Source organism: Rhipicephalus microplus, chromosome X, assembly GCF_043290135.1.
Source record: "Rhipicephalus microplus isolate Deutch F79 chromosome X, USDA_Rmic, whole genome shotgun sequence".
NCBI classification, from domain to species: domain Eukaryota; kingdom Metazoa; phylum Arthropoda; class Arachnida; order Ixodida; family Ixodidae; genus Rhipicephalus; species Rhipicephalus microplus.
This window is the reverse complement of record NC_134710.1, coordinates 310440820-310457474: the sequence shown is the minus strand read 5'-3', so window position 1 is coordinate 310457474 and position 16655 is coordinate 310440820. Positions and strand designations below refer to the sequence as shown.

The 16655-nt window shown below is 42.7% G+C and overlaps 1 pseudogene; it reads right to left on the bottom strand.

Moving 5' to 3' along the window:
* Positions 1-14047: 14047 nt before the first annotated feature.
* LOC142777213 (ras-like GTP-binding protein RHO pseudogene) lies at positions 14048-15375 on the bottom strand (annotated as a pseudogene).
* Positions 15376-16655: the final 1280 nt, after the last annotated feature.

The following is a 16655-nucleotide window of genomic DNA, read 5'->3' as shown; positions in this document are numbered from 1 at the left end:
CTAGCGCCTTCCGCTGAGTGATCGATAAACTACCTGGTCACAAAGCGGTCACAGTAGAAGGATAATTCAGGGCTTTAAGATAAAAAATACCTTGAATGTGCTAGGGGGTAGGGGGGAGTTAGGCAGCTCCTTTTGCCTTCACGGCTACGCCACTGGTGATGACTCCCAGATGAACCATCAGGCCGTTAAAAAGTATGAAGTATACAATTATCCCTTACGCACAACATAAACAAGACTATCGCCTTGGCTACCAGTTCTTAATTAAATTTTTTTTTTGCATCTGTATTCATGTGAAAGGCTTTGGGTCTCAGGGAGCAGGGTGCCCTCCTGAAAGCCGGAAAAATAAGAAATGGTTGTTTTACGATAGCGTTTATCAGTGCGCGGCATCAATGCTACAAGCATGCTATAATTGATTGATTTATTGATTGATTTGTGAGGTTTAGAGTCCCAAAACAATCATATGATTATGAGAGATGCCGTTGTGAAGGACTCCGGAAATTTTGACCACCTGTGGTTCTTTAACGTGCACCCAAATCTGAGCACATGGGCCTACAACGTTTCCGCCTCCATCAGAAATGCAGCCGCCACAGCCGGGATTCGATCTCGTGACCTGCGGGTCAGCAGCCGAGTACCTTAGCCACTAGACCATCGTGGCAGGGCTACAAGCATGCTATAAGACATATGTACTGAACATGAGTAAATATTTTTATTAGGTGTATAAAACACACCTACTGCATTTGAAGAACTCCTCTCGAAAGCAGGGTATCTGACTTTATATCTATGAAGCTGCATGGCTAACCTGTAAGTCACCACACTGAACCCAGTCCTTGTAGCACCCCTCCGCTGGCAATGGAATGCAGATGATAACCCCAATCCCATTTCAATCTCTCTGAAGAGAACACCAAACATGCCCTCTGAATAGCAGGTCAGTGGAATTCTGCTGAAGGTGGCCCTTGCGAGTGTGTCATGTCGCTTGAGCTACGTAGGCGAGAAGCTGGAGCGAATACATTTTTGAAAAAAAAATTATTTTTCGAATTTAAAAATAATACTCTCCAGTTTTCCACCTATAATAGCTTGACCATAGAGCTTTAATATGAAATTTTGTGCATATATATAAAGCGATCACCAAGGCAAGTTTTTGATGCTGAATACAGAGGTTTTTCAAACAAAGTGACACTCCTAATATTTTTCAGAGTATCTGCTAAAACATCAGTGCCTAACTATTTTTAATTTCTAGCATGTTGACAGGCCACCAGCACATATTTTATTTGTGTCCTTGGAACTTACCGTGCTCCTAGAAAAAAAACAAATGTGGCAACTTCATTCAATATTTCTCGTACAAAAAGCCCTTAACGAATTGATATACATAACTACGTCATTAATTTAAAGTTGGATAACTTCATTACCTTCCCAGGAATGCCTTTTATCGAGTGCATTCCAAAAACTTCCTATGAAAAAAAAAACTGTTGACACCTTTTAAGTTATCTTCAAACGGGTACAAACAAAAATTATGGCTGTATTTATAGAAACTAACAAAATTATCTATTTAACCAGCGCTAATAACCGGTTGGGCCGAATGTATGAATTGAACCACTTTCTACAAAGAACCCAGAGCCAGTTTAAAATTGAGGAAAAGCGGCCACTGGTAATCACCGCAGAGCGATGCATTCTGCTCAATTTAGCTGGTGAAACCAAAACCGACGCACCAAACACTGCATCTACCATTCAGTTCGACAATGCCCTCTATGGCGACACTGTTTTTTCTCGCATTGGGGGAAAAGATTAAGTGAGCGTCGATAAGCGGGCACAAAGCAAAGTGTCTAAATTGACAGTTTATAACGGCTAGACAACCAGTGTTGTCATTGAGGGCGTTGTTGAAATGAATGGTAGATGTGCTGTCTGGTGCATCGGTTTTTGTTTCGACAGGTAAATTAGGCAGACTGCATCATTGCACGGTGATTATCAGCGGCTGCTTTTCCAAAACTTCAAAGTGGATATAGACTTTTCATAGAAAGAATTTTAATTTGCCCATTGGACTCGACTAGCTACTACCACTGACAAAAAAGGGTAATAATTTTAATTGCTATAATTACTTCCGCAATTATTGTTTGTGCACACCGCCGCGGTGGTCTAGTGGCTAAGGTACTAAGCTGCTGACCCGCAGGTCGCGAGTTCGAATCCCGGCTGCAGCGGCTGCATTTCCGATGGAGACGGAATTGTTGTAGGACCGTGTGCTCGGGTTTGGGTGCCCTTTAAAGAACCCCAGGTTGTCGAAAGTTCCAGTGCCCTCCACTACGGCGTCTCTCAATCATATGGTGGTTTTGGATTGTTAAACCCCACTTCATCATCATCATCATCATCATCATCATCATCATCAGCCTGACTACGTCCACTGCAGGACAAAGGCCTCTCTCATGTTCCACCGGTTAATCCGGTCCTGTGCTTGCTGCTGCCAATTTATACCCGCAAACTTCTTAATCTCATCTGCCCACCTAATCTTCTGTCTCCCCCTAACCCGCTTCCCTTCTCTGGGAATCCAGTTAGTTACCCTTAATGACCAGCGGTTATCCTGTCTACGCGCTACATGCCCGGCATATGTCCATTTACTCTTCTTCATTTCAACTATTATATCTTTAACCCTCGTTTGTCCCCTAATCCACTCTACTCTCTTCTTGTCTCTTAAAGTTACTCATACCATTTTTCTTTCTATTGCTCGCTGCGTCGTCCTCAATTTAAGCTGAACCCTCTCTTTGTAAGTCTCCAGGTTTCTGCTCCGTAGCTAAGCACCGGCAAAATACAGCTGTTATATACCTTCCTCTTGAGGGATAGTGGCAATCTACCTGTCATAATTTGAGAGTGCTTGCCGAATGTGCTCCACCCCATTCTTATTCTTCTAGTTACTTCAATCTCGTGGTTCGGCTTTGCAGTTATTACCTCCCACATGCATACATCAAACCCCACATATTAATCAATAATTGTTTGTGCCTATCCAAAGATTCCTTTTGTCACAGAAAAGGGGATGCCGCAATTAACGCCCAAGTGCCTCCTTTCTCTAATTTTTAGAAAATATTGGACACATTTCTTGAAACACCCTGTATTGCATACACATGCAGACAATGCGAGGTAGAAACAAACAATGAAGAAGGAGCAAGAAGAAATAACGAGCTCATAAAGAGACCACCTGGTAGCCAGAAATGTTTTTCGGAGGGGGGTACACAACTCGATGGCCATGAAAAATGACTTTCTTCATTACTTATGCTCAGTAGGACAACCCACAACTTGCGAATTTGGGGGGAAGGCACAAATTCCTGGGGCACTCCTCTGCCTATAGGTCTCTACTGGGCACACTTCCACAGAATACAGCAAATGTCAATATAGCAGAAGAAACGTTGTCGTTATTAACAGATGTAAATGGAGGTCGGCACAAAAGAAAGTTTTTAACCCAAGTGAGCAAACTCAGAAGAAAGTTTGGTTTGTTAGTAAAATATGTAGCGAGAAAACCTATCAAGAGCTGTAGCAAAATATGGAAACAATGCATCAATGAGAGCCCATGTCAAGTAACAAATGTATACAGTCAAAAAGGCCAGTAAGTCTAGTGTCAAACAAAACGACTTAGGAAAGCCTTAATCACATTTGAAAATGATGTTACGAACCTTCAGCTAGAGGCCTTGCCTTGCAACAGGAAAGCTGCTACTCATCAAAGATTAAACTTCCTAATTGTTATACAATTTAGCAATGATGGTTCTGATCTTACTAGTTGAAAAGTGGCCTAAGCATGCACTCTCAAAATCAAGGTATAGTTGCTGACTTTTTATACAAACTCCTTCATGGCACTGCCACTCATCCCACTGAAGTAATGTAAAATAACGAACGAAAATTTGGAAGCCTAGTACTAGGGTGCTATTTTAACTTTTTGTGCTCTAGCTGACTAATTTGGTATGCTGTCAAACACAGTAGCAATGTGCCAACAATGTTTACAATACTCTTGCTGGTTGCCAGCAATAAAATGTTTGCACTCACTACCGCTCGAGCTTGCCAGTGTGAAATTCAACACAGAAATTACAACTGTGGCTCCTAAAGGTCACCTTTCGAAGGCTATGTTTTGAATGTGCAATGACGAAAGCAAGTTTCAAACTAGATAATGACAACAAAGTAAACATGATGTACATGGTACAGGTTTGTATCACACTCACTAATGTGGAAGAATATTAATAATGAGTATGAAATCTTGACTGTAGTGCTATACCCTCATGCAACGAAGATAAGGGTGTTCTCATGAGCCGCTTGATCATCTGTCACTGTTCGATGCTGCTGGACTGTATGCAGAACCATCAAGAAATAGCAGTGGAGGATGCAGCAAAAATGTTGGCACTGGACCATTTGCTGGTGATGCGCTGACACAAATTCCAGCAACATCGGGTCACCAAGGTGCTTGTGGCATGAACAGTCGTAGTGGCACTGGCATGAGAGGTGACAGCTGGCCCAAGAACAATTAAAGCAGCACCTGGAAAAGAATTGTGTGACATTTTAACTGCCGTGTCATGACCCCATGACATGAATAATGTGACAAGCTTGTCTAACAAGATGTCAAATCTTTTTCATCAGTCATGTCGGTGTATACCTGCACACTACTGTCTCTGGGATGTGGGTATGACCCACATGTGATTTACTGCCTATGTTAACTCAGGAACAGCAAGAATGCACTTTGGAAATCTCCGAGTAAGCATCAAGGATACAGTACAACAGTACATTTGTTGCCAATGATAGCAGCTTCACAACGAGTGAAAAATTTCAATGAAAAGACACAGTAAATATCGGTTCTGGCTGAATTTGAATGTTGGAAATCCATGTGGTGTACATAGCCACACTAGTGATTGTGAATGCTCCGAAAAAGACTACTCAGGCATTGTATTGAAGCAATGTCAAGTGTGTTTGCAATATTGGCTATCCTTGTTTTAAACAATGTAATAAACAATAGATATATATACTCATATATGACTCAACAAGCTACAGTGAAGCGCTGTTTTACCTGGCAGAAATGATGATATGCGCATCATGGCACCGTGGCAAGTACCTGATTTTGATAAACCTGAAGTCTGTACTACTAAAAGCACAGATGTGAGTGCAAGCATAATATTGTACCATCAGTTACTCTTGAGGCATCAGTGCGATTGACATATCTGGTAAGCCTTTGATATGCTGAAAGCTCCTAAGTTTACAGAAAAATATATATCAACTTAGTAAGAATTGACTCAAGGAGTAAGAAACTCCAGCCAAAACAGCCTGCCATTGAATCTTTCACATGAAATCGATCTCCACTAATCATGAAATTCACTGTAGTGTATTGGGATTTAGTCCATGAGAATGTTTAAAAACCAGACTTCTAAAGTTATCTCCGTGCCCTCTGTGGCATTGTGAATAACAATTATATCCCACGTATAACACCAACAAAACTTAAAAAAAAGAACAGCGTGTTTATAATGAGTGTGTTAAATCAAATATATGCAACAAAATATAAAAGTTAGTGTATATGGACTTCAAAAACACCTTGACACTAATCACGAGAACCAATATCTTGTGTTCTAATATTTCAGTTCTCTGTGAAAAGAATAAGAGCTTTCCCATTTAGTATACAGAAGTTGGCACTATTGCAACCTATCATGTCAATCATTTTACTATTTATAAGCTAGTAATGACCAAAGCACATAGACGTGAGAGTGTGCAAAAAAGCAGACCTTTTATGAATAAAGAAGCTTCTGCTGAAATAAATTGTAAGGTTTGTTTTAAATTAAAAAAAAATTCATTCTATTTCAGTCACAATATTAAGGTATAAACTCTGTTTCCAAGTGAAAAAACTGAATTGATTCTGTTTCATTAACAACATTAAAGGATCAAATCGTTTCCTTGTAATGTGGAAATGGCATCAAATATTTTAAGTAGATCTCACCCTGCCAAATTCAAACAGAACTAAAGAGAAAGAACGCAACTTTTTAATGAAGCTTTACCTTAAAAGAATCAACTACTTTCGTGATAATTACCCCGCTATGGTTTAAAAGTTTTTTACATTTTCCAATCTTTGACCAGCAGTCTTTAACTGGAGGTAACATCAGCAATATAATCTGCAGAGGCTTTTATTAATTGCCAGTAGTCAGCAGTGTCTCTTTATCCCAATTTTTTCATCCGTGCGCCTAAATTGTGCTGCAAATACTCAATGACAGGTAGCACTGCATTGTCACTTTAAAAGCAGGCATTATCACTTTTATACAGCTGTATTGGTTCATGTCATAACATATCCTTTTTTTCTGATTTCAATAGATTTTATTCTTAATTGTGGTGTTCTTGCCGCTTCGAAATCTTATCGCACAAATAATAAGTTCTTGCATGTATCCATGTCACTTATCTGTGTTGCATGACCACATTATTCGAACTGTCAGAAAATAGCTTCATGTGGTTAAATGCACTCTAGTACGGTTTGGATCTCTTGTTTACTCATGCAGGCTAGTACTAGATAGCAAACTATCAAAGTAATCATGGACGCAATTTATAGTTGTCTAAATGTTCCTGATGCCTGTGCAGCTAGTACTCACCACAAGGACGCATTGCTTCAATGTATAAACACGGGCAAGCACAGAGTCCAGCAACTGCATCAAAAAAATTTTAATCTCTTAAAATAAAAAGCAATTTGGCGACTTTTTTTGACAGTAATCAATGACGGTCACAACTAAATGTGTTATTCACCATATTTTTCACTAGGACCACCTCAATGCTAAGCTTACAACCAAACATTTACAAAAACCAATATCTTTCCAACTTCCTTTCCAACCAGCTGTAAAAACCATTTGCTACTGTACACATACCAAAATATTTTTGTCCACAGAAAGAAAATTGTGATAATCAGCTAATACGAACTATCATATTTCACTAAATATTATCTCTCCATGAAATAAAAATCCCCAATAAGGACCATATTCTTCATATACTGAAAATCCTACTATTGTTTTACGCAGAAAATTTGTTTCTAACCGCATTGTGGATCAACAGATGTTGGAATAAAGTTCCCGGGGTTTGACGTCCCAGAACCACAATATTGCTATGAAGGACACCATGGTGGAGGCCTCCGTAAATTATAACCATTAGGTCATCTTTATGGTGCATTGACATTGCACAATACATGGGCATTTACCATTCCCCCTCCATCGAAGCACGACTATATACGACAGCCGGCATCAAACGCGCTGTCAGCAGCCGATCACCGTAACCACAATACCACCGCGGCAGACGAAGCACACTCTTTTCATTATTTTTTAAGAACGCGTTTTACGAGTAATGATTTCTAGCTTTCGCGAAGGATTAAGATGCCGTTTTACAATTCTTGAGTTAAAGTTCTCTCTGATCGTTCGTACCTCGGTGCTACCTGCCGCCAGCCATCTTTTATCAGACAACGCGGAGGAGATGAACTTCATCTGAACGGGGAGAACACGCGTGTAGACAGCAGCGCGCCAAGATTTCACGGTAGATACCACCTCGTCTTTCAGCGCAGTGGCGTACCAGCAGCGTAAAACTAAACGCCGCCAGCATAAAGGGAGGCACACACATTAAACGGCTGCACTACGGCGTTGACAAGTCCTAACACTGTTGGCATAGAGTAATGCAACTAGTGCGGACCAGTGATCAGAGCGCATTGAAAATGCCACGCTCGAAATGTAAACACGACCAACACAGTCAACCGGCGATTTCCGTAAATGGTATACTTTCTGCTTTCAGTACGTACTCCATCTCTGAAAAAGCATGCATAATACAAGCCGTGCGAAACCGGCATCGACAACGGAGCACTGCGTTTATGGCCTCGACTTAACTCGAAGCGGCCTAATCTGAGATATTGCGTAGGTACTACAAGACACAGATAATTAGTGGCACGAGCTTTAACCTAAACGGCGAGTAAATGAGAAGTTAGGCACATACCTCAGAGATGCACACCAGATAAAAAAGCAACGCCAGCCGGGTCCTGTTTCGTGTGTGTGTCCTGGCCTTTGAGGAGTGGAGTCGGGCTAGTGAATAGAGTAGTGACAACCGACGGATGAGTGACGATGGCGGTGCGCCTGCCGCGGTCAAATGGTTCCTCGTTCCACGATGACTACTTAAACTGTCATTTGGGAACAAACACAGTTTCATAGAATGAAATCGGTGCAGAACACGCCGTGGCGATAAATGCAATGGGTGTATGTAACGGGCCAATTAGTATAAATTGCTAGAGGTCATCTGTATTGCAAATGATCACTTTCGTCTAATTTTTTGTTGATGGAGGAGACATTTGTTTTTTGCACTATTCCGAGAAACATTATTCGTAAACGTGTGCTGTATTCATAATATTCGCGAATTGGGGAAGTCTGCAATTCTTGAACGTGTGATGTATCATTGATGTTGGTGAAGGGAGGGAGTGTGTTTATTTTCTGGACACTATATCCGCTTTTGTGTCCATAAATACGCACAATGTTTTGCAGTGTAGTCACCTAAATAGTAACGACGGCTCTCTTGCACAACAATGCTTTTTAGGTACACTACACATAGATGTCACCTTATTATATCACGAATACTGTTGCCTCCATAGAGGTGATTACTCTCATTGCCGATATTCCTAGCAGCATTATGAAAATCCTTGTGTTAGTCCTGCTTCCAGATATATATGCAGCGTGGGAGATGGAAGATGCTTCGAACAAATAAGAACTTCTCAGCCTTTTCGACAATCAATATACACTCTAACGAGGCTTAACAACACAAGTGATCAGGTGAGACTGCAATATTATTGTTATTTATAAAACCACTGTGACCAAAAGGTAAAGTAATTCTCCGAAGCAGTACTTGCTACTGTATGGCGGATCACAACGCACACTCATGCTGGTCATACGTAGATAACAGTAAATATATTCGAGCACACGATGAATTTGTGACGTCGATTTCCTGAGCAGCTGCTGCACTCATTGGCAATGCACAGCCTGGAAAAGCGCATTGTTATTCTGCAGGAAGCCATCAGGAAGCGAAAAGCCACTCACCGCAACCCTCAACCCTGTGCTTTTTCAAGATGGCCGTTCAGGATCTGGCGGGCCACTTTAAGGAACAGGAAAGGTGATACTCGACTCGCGTTGCCGTACCGAGCCAGCCACACATGGTTCTGGCGGAGCTCTGCGTCATCATGTGACCCGGCAAGAAACCGCGCTTCAAAACACGAGGCTGCGCGTTGAGGTCCTCTTTCAGTATCCGTGGATGCGTGGCGTAGGACTTGAAGCTGAACGCATGTACCGGCCTTCAAGGAGCGCATAACGCTTGCCTCCGACGCCGCCATGGTAGCGCTTGCACAACGGCCGAAGGCGACAGCAGAACCAGACAGGAAGGCGTTTTTTGAAGAAGGCGCAGGTGCGGAGTGGAGGCGCTTTGTGAATGAGCTCGCGGCCTTTCATGACGATGTCGCCAGAATTTCGCAGGAACCCCTCAAGTAACGGCGCTTTTTAAACCCAAACAGCCGGTCTTCGCCGTGCCCCTGTGCTCTTCACTTCGAGGGGGTGATGCCGCAGTCTTGCTGAGGGATGCCAGCGCGGTTTCGCTTGACGTTGTCCCGAGGTGAAAACATGCGTAGTCTTCTGCTTTCACGACGCTTTACGCCAAACGGGAGAGCCAAGAAAGTTCGGTCATGTGTGTGGTAAGTTGGGGAAAGTCGCTACGCACACGCTGAGCGATTCAAGCAGAATACTTGCTGTGGAGGCCTAATCATGATTTGTTTGTTTGTATTCCATAATTCATGGCTCGCACCCACTCCTGGGGATTGGCCAAGAGAACATAACGAGCGAGCTTCTTCTTGTTCTCTTTCATCTATATTCCGTGGCGCATGGCCATTCTGGGGGATTGGTCAAGATTTGAGTAGCTCTAAAATGTATTGTTCAGATTTAGAATAATGGAGATATAATAGAAAGATTACCGATGAACTAGGAAATTGTGGTGCTTGATCTAATGCATATACTTAATTAAATAACATCGAATGCCTTGCAGAATTAGCAACCACGCGCTTATGACACGAGCGCTCGCCAAGACCTACGTAGCATTAAGAAAAAGAGAAAGGCCAATGAAAGCACTTGGTGTTTACCAAGTGCCGGCCTCACTGTGGTTAGAATAAGGCGTACGCATGTCAGTCCTGCAGCAAAAACTCAATCTATATGTATGCATGTATTGGATAAAATTTAGCGATATCTTTCTCTAGTGCATACTTCATACGCTGAAATATACTCGAACTTGCTTTACCCTCACTACGCGGCCTTATGAAAATAGACGCACAGAAGTGCATGCCTTTGTGGGCAACCGGCTTTAAACCATGAAGTCATTATTTTTATTCAGATGCTCCGACGCCTGATGGCTATGTATACGCTTGTGCTATGCAATATTACTGCATAATTTCACATTGTATTGTTAAGCTTGCATGCATGACGCGTATGTTTTTAAAGCATGAAAATTATTTTCACTGCATTTCCAAACAGAAGAAGTTGTTTCCGCTGTATTCGTAAACATAGGCGTGGTTATGTGGTAGAATTTCACAAATGCCCGAATTTCCTGGCGAGTGCTGTAGAAATAAAGATTGGCGCACCTTGAATTAGTGGTGGGAGGCTTCATCACCTGTGAAGCTGGGCGGCCTTCCTTGATCATCTTTATTTTTTTCTCTTGCTCTCTTTTTTCCTGTTTCTTCTATGTCTTAGTTTCTGGCTATTTCTCTTATTCTCGCTATATCTACTATTTTGAACTCTTTCTTTCGTTTCTCTATAAATCCTGCTTCCACTTTCTTTGCTTTTCTCTCCCTGCCATTCTGTCTTTTTTATATGTCTGTTTTTTTCATAAAGTTCTGTATTGTATCTATTAATCTTTTTTTCTTTCTTCGTTTTCAATCTATGTGTTTATGTTTTTATAAGTCTTTCTTCCGCTCTGTGCTGGCTATTTCGAACATCTGTGTTGTTGCAGCTCACGGCAGACTTCCCTTGGTGCCAACCGTGAGGCCAGATACTGGGAGAGGGGGGGGGGGCACGTTTTCACTCGTTCGTGTTCTGGTGTCTGCTATGGTCTTGATCTAAATCGCACTGAAGCCTACCCAATTATCTACCAACTCGACCAAGTCAAAGTTATATTGGCCAGTATACTCCTTTGACCAGTTAAATGGTACTTCTGTTCTTTACATCGCCAAAAAGGTCTAAAGGCTAAGGTACTCGGCTGTTGACCCACAGGTCGTGGGTTTGAATACCAGCGGCTACGGCTGCATTTTCGACGGAGGCGAGAATGCTGTAGGCCCGTATGCTCTGATTTGGTTGCACGTTGAAGAACCTCAGGTGGTTTAAATTTCTAGAGCCCTCCACCACGGTGTCTCTCATAATGATTGGTGGTTTGGAGATATTGAAGCTCACATATTATTCAATTTTTTCTTAATTTCTTCAACAAACGAAACATAATCTTTTGGGAACCTGTGGCTCATATGAGGAGCTTGTGGGTATTTGCTCGTACTCAAGCCCATGGAAAGCGATAAGATAAATAGGTCGGTGTTTACCTGTTTACACATAAGCACGTATTCAACCATGATTGTGCATATTCGTGGCCTTAGACAAAAAATTTTTATAATGTTCTGACTTTTCTTGATTTGTGATTTGGCATGTTTTTGTGTGCACATATACAGGGCATTCAAAAAATGGGTCCAGTAATAATGAAAAAATACAGAAAGAAGTCCCCTGGAAGCTACCTGCGGCGTTCCCTTCACTGTGGCAGAAGGTATCTTCGGATACGTACCAAGAATAATTGCGGCATGAATTACAGACATTAGAATATATTTAATTCTCTAAGCAGCAGATATAAGCAGTAGATTTAGTCAGGCAAATTGAAGTGGTTCATGGGATTAGAACACCGCCACTTGAAATGTCTGAAATGTGACCACTTAAGCTTGCCGCTAATCAGTGAAATCTGGCTAATTTACAGGCGAAGTGATATTTCAGAGCAAATATTGAAGGAGCTGTGAAGAAGGCATGCAGGAAAGAAGGCAATGAAACAGATATTATGCAATCTAGGAGGTAGTATTTAACAGGCTATTTTATAAAAAAATGAATACATGCCATCCGATCGGCATGTCAATGCTTGAGACTTGCTGGAAAACAAAACCAATACGGCGTGTCAGTGACGAAAGCAAACGAATGCCGAACTATGAGTGTGATTTTGCGTCACACAAGCTTATCTCTGTGCCTTGTTTTTGAAAATGACAGTCTCAGAACATATTACTGTGGCACAAAAGAGAGCAATGTCGTCAGCCAGCAAGGAATCGACCTTTCTTGCTCACTTCTATTCTAAATCAAAGAAAGGTCAGCCAAAATGTGATCTATTCTAGATGGTCAATTTCGACTTCCGCATTTTCTTCGCCATAGGGTCGTTTAAAGTACTTTAGTGTTATTTATTAGACTGTACAATTGAAGGCGGAGGTCTAATCAAATTCGTTTCGGGGGAAATATGTCGTAAGGCAAAAATATTTTCCGAGTTAAGAATCCAGACTATGAAATTTTTACTGGAAATCTAGCCTTTACCGAGTGTTTTCTGGTATAAATTGTAAAAAAAACTTTTCCTTACAGCGTTAAGTGTACCAGCCGTCTTGACAGGACTCTAAATTTTACATTGGGCGTGGTACATGGCGTTTTTAGTAAGGACGAACATATAAAAGAATTGCTAACAAATATAGCGAATGGTGTAAAAGCAAATTCTCTCCTATTCTGAATTACCGAGTGATGACTTCAATTGAAGTATGAATAATTCAACAGGCCAACGTTAGAGACGCATCGACTTGCAAGTCACGCTTCATTTGGTGATAGTAGAGCAACCAACATTTAAAATTTCTTTAAAGAAAGCCCATGGCATTTCGCTAGCTATACTCAACCACTATATCAAATGCTTGTAGATTCCTCATAATGGCTATTTGCTAAATGTATTCCAGTTCTTAAAAGCAGAGTGCAGATTACACCTTGGACAATACAAGAGCCATAATAAAACAAGCGCTAAAAATATACACACTCATAGAGGAAGCAGACGAGTGCTTACTAGCAACTGAAAATTTTATTTCGAAGCGAACACTAACACATGCGCTACACGCATGTACCTCATTTCGAACCTTTTTCAGAGGTGCGTGGTTCCCAGCACCTTACAACCTTCTCAAAGGTACAAGCGGCTCAATGCCGGACGAAAGATAGGAATAACAGGTCTGTGATGCCCTTGGATGTCCGAGGCCGCACGAACGCTACACCGAAGGAAGCAGTTCGCACGCTCTGCCGAAAGGTTCTCTTTGTGGTCCTATATTCTCAATCATACCGACAGCAACTCTCATGATTCGTGACAGATTTAGAAGGCGTGCCATAATGCAAGACACTAGGAAAACAGTTATCGCTCGTCTAAACGAGAATCGACACCTCTTGTTTCCTTGGCGTAGGAGTTTCTGTTCAACACGACAAGAGGCAGTTATTTTTACAATATTGCACTGTCGCTTTCCAAAATTAAAAAAAATATATGCAAATAGGTGCTCTGGCTCCTTCCCCTTGTTGCTCGTTTTACAAGGATGGCAAAAGCATCGAGAACCGTTTCTCATCATGCAACCTCTTCAATTTTTTGATGAGAAACATTCTCAAAACGGTGTTTAATCGCATTGGAGTGAATTTTATAGTTTCAAATATTATAACCTAGGGAGCATTGGGTCATTGTGGTTCTTCGTTCCGCGGTACAGAAATTTTAAATATAACGACTGCCCTTGCCTCCATAGAGCTCAATACTCTCATTTTTGATATTCATAGAACGAATCTTTAAAGCCGGGTGCCACCCTGCTGCCCGATATAATTAAAGCGTGGGAGATAAGGAAGAGATAAAAGATGCTTTGAACGAAACGATTTTTAGCTGTTTTGGGAGCTAATGTGTACTCTAACCAAGCTTAACGTCACGAAGTGATCAGGCGAGACTGCAATATCATCGTTTATTTATATATTCAATTTGACTAAAGAATAGAACCCTTCTCCGAAGCAGTGCTTGCTACTGTACAGCGGATAACTCAAACTCATGTTAATCACATTTATATATTGTTCAATATGTCCAAAAACACGGGGAGTCCATGCTGCAAGTTTCTTGAGCAGATGCTATCACGATAACTATACACATTTGCAAAAGCACAGTTCTATTATGCAAGAAGCCATCAGGAAGCGAAAAGTCACTCACGGCGACCCTGAAGCTTTTTCTTCAACGTAGAGAAGGTGGTGGCGCGCACAACAAAGCGGCGAAGACACTGCCGCGAGAGAAGCACCTTCCACTCCCTAGTCTGGCTTCTCACCGGGATCGGGAAAAATGGTTTTTAACTCTAGAGCAGAACGCACTTTATCTTCTTCGGCCTCTTGACCTGCAGGGCGGCCCTCGCTGCAGTCTCAAACACCTCACGCACACCGTCCTTGGTCTTGGCAGAGCACTCCAGGTAGCCATAGGCGTTGACTTTCTCTGTCATGGCGCGCCCTTCCTCCGGTGCCACGAGCTTCTGCTTCATCTTCGGAAGCTCCCGCGGCGTGTGCGGGTCATTGCGCAGGTCCTTCTTGTTCCCCACGAATATGATGGGCATGTTGGGCAGAAGTGGCGCACCTCGGGCATCAACTTCTCCGGGATGTTCTCCAAAGAGTCCGGTGAGTCGATGCTGAAACAAATGAGGATCACGTCTGTGTCCGGATACGACAGGGGCCGTAACCGGTGATAGTCCGCCTGCCCAGCTGTGTCCCTTAAGGCCAGCTCAACCAGCTTTTCATCTACTTTGATGTCGGCGACGTAGGTTTCGAAGACGGTGGGCAAGTAGATCTCGGGGAACTGATCAGGGGACACGTCTTACCGACGATCAGAGGACGATCGGTGGACACGTCTTACCGCATGCGCCGTGTCCGACTATCACGAGTTTCTTTCGAATCGCCGCCATCTGTGGTCAGTGTTAGGGAAATGAAATTAATACACGGTTGGGAGTTTGATGGTTGTCCAACCTTTTCAAGAGGGCCGTCCAGGATGTCGTGGGCCATTTCAAGGAGCAGGAAAGTTGATCCTCGATTCCTTATATATTACCATGCCAGCCGCGCATGGTGCTGGGGACAAGTGCGACATTATGTCAACGGCGAGAAACTGCGCATCAGTTCATGAGGCTGGTTTTGGAAGTCCTCTCTGAGTAGCCGTGGATGCGTGGCATAGCTCAGGCCGACGACTTTACTGTAGCGCATGAACCGGCCTTCAAGTAGCGAAAAATGCTTGCCTCGCCGATGGCCCCAGGAAGACCTTGCACAACAGCCGAAGGTGATAGCAGGACCCGACCGGAAGGCGTTTCGCGAAGAAGGCACATGTGTTGAGCGGAGGCGCTTTGCAAATGAGCTCGCGACCATGCATGACGATGTCGCATGCATTTCGCTGGAAGTCCGGAAGTACGAAATGGCGCTTCTCAATTGCAAACACCAGGTCTTCGCCGTCCCCCTGTGCTCTGCGCTTCGAGGTGGCGATGCCACTGTCATGCTGTCCGCAGTGAGCGCTGTGTCGCTGGGCGGTGTCCCAAACTGAAGACATGCGTAGTCTTCTGTTTTCAAGATGCTTTGCGCCGAACAGGAGAGTCAACAACGCTTCAGTCGTACTTGTGGTGAGATGGCGAAAGACGCGACGAGCATATGCTGAGAACTTCAGGTCGAAGACTTGCTACGGAGGCTTCAACATGGTCACGAGCAAGCTGACGCGGAATGCCTTGAGCCACCACGCGCATATGACACGCGCGCTTGCGAAAGCTACGTAGGAATGAAGAGAAAGAGGAAGGCCAATGTAGAGTTTCTCTGTCAAATTTTTATCTCCACAAATCAGGATTCCCATTAACGAACCTACGAGCAGTTTGCAATGAGCCGTAATCAATAGATCAGTTTCTTCTGCCTTGCCACCGCTTCGCCTTACTGCGCCGAATAACTTTTAAGAGACCAAATGGTACGCTCGGGTGGTCAGTTATTACATCCACCCTTTTATCGTTTGAAGAATGTCAGTTGGGTGCGGGCGGGCCGCAGTGCTATTCTGTCAGCGCTACATCAATTCATTCACGCAACCGGAAGGATACGCCGCTCGTTTTTCTGCCGGATATATCCAATTCTTCGTCCTCTTTGTTCATTTTTAATAGTTTGTTGTGCATATTTTGATTTATCGAATTCTTCTGCATTTTAGCGGTTTTTAAAAGGACTTTTATCGTTGTTCTTATCTAATTTCTTTCTTTTTTTAGAAAGCGTTTATAAAAAATTTGCATTATAATGTACAATGTCGCATATCCCCCTTGTAGGTATGAGCCAAGATCTAGGTGACAAGAGAAGACCTTGCTGCATAGATATAGATTGAGAATTGGCGATATCTTTCTCTAGTGTGTACTTCAAGCACTGAAATATATTCGAACATGCTCCGCCCCCCCCCCCCAAGACCTTGCCATAAGGTAACAGACGCAGTGAAGTATGTGCCTTATGTAGAGGGCTACCAGCTTTAAATAATGAATTCGTTATTGTTGATTGCATGTTTTTATACCCGATGGCAATGTACGCTTGCTTGTACCGCGCATTACTATTGCAGTATTT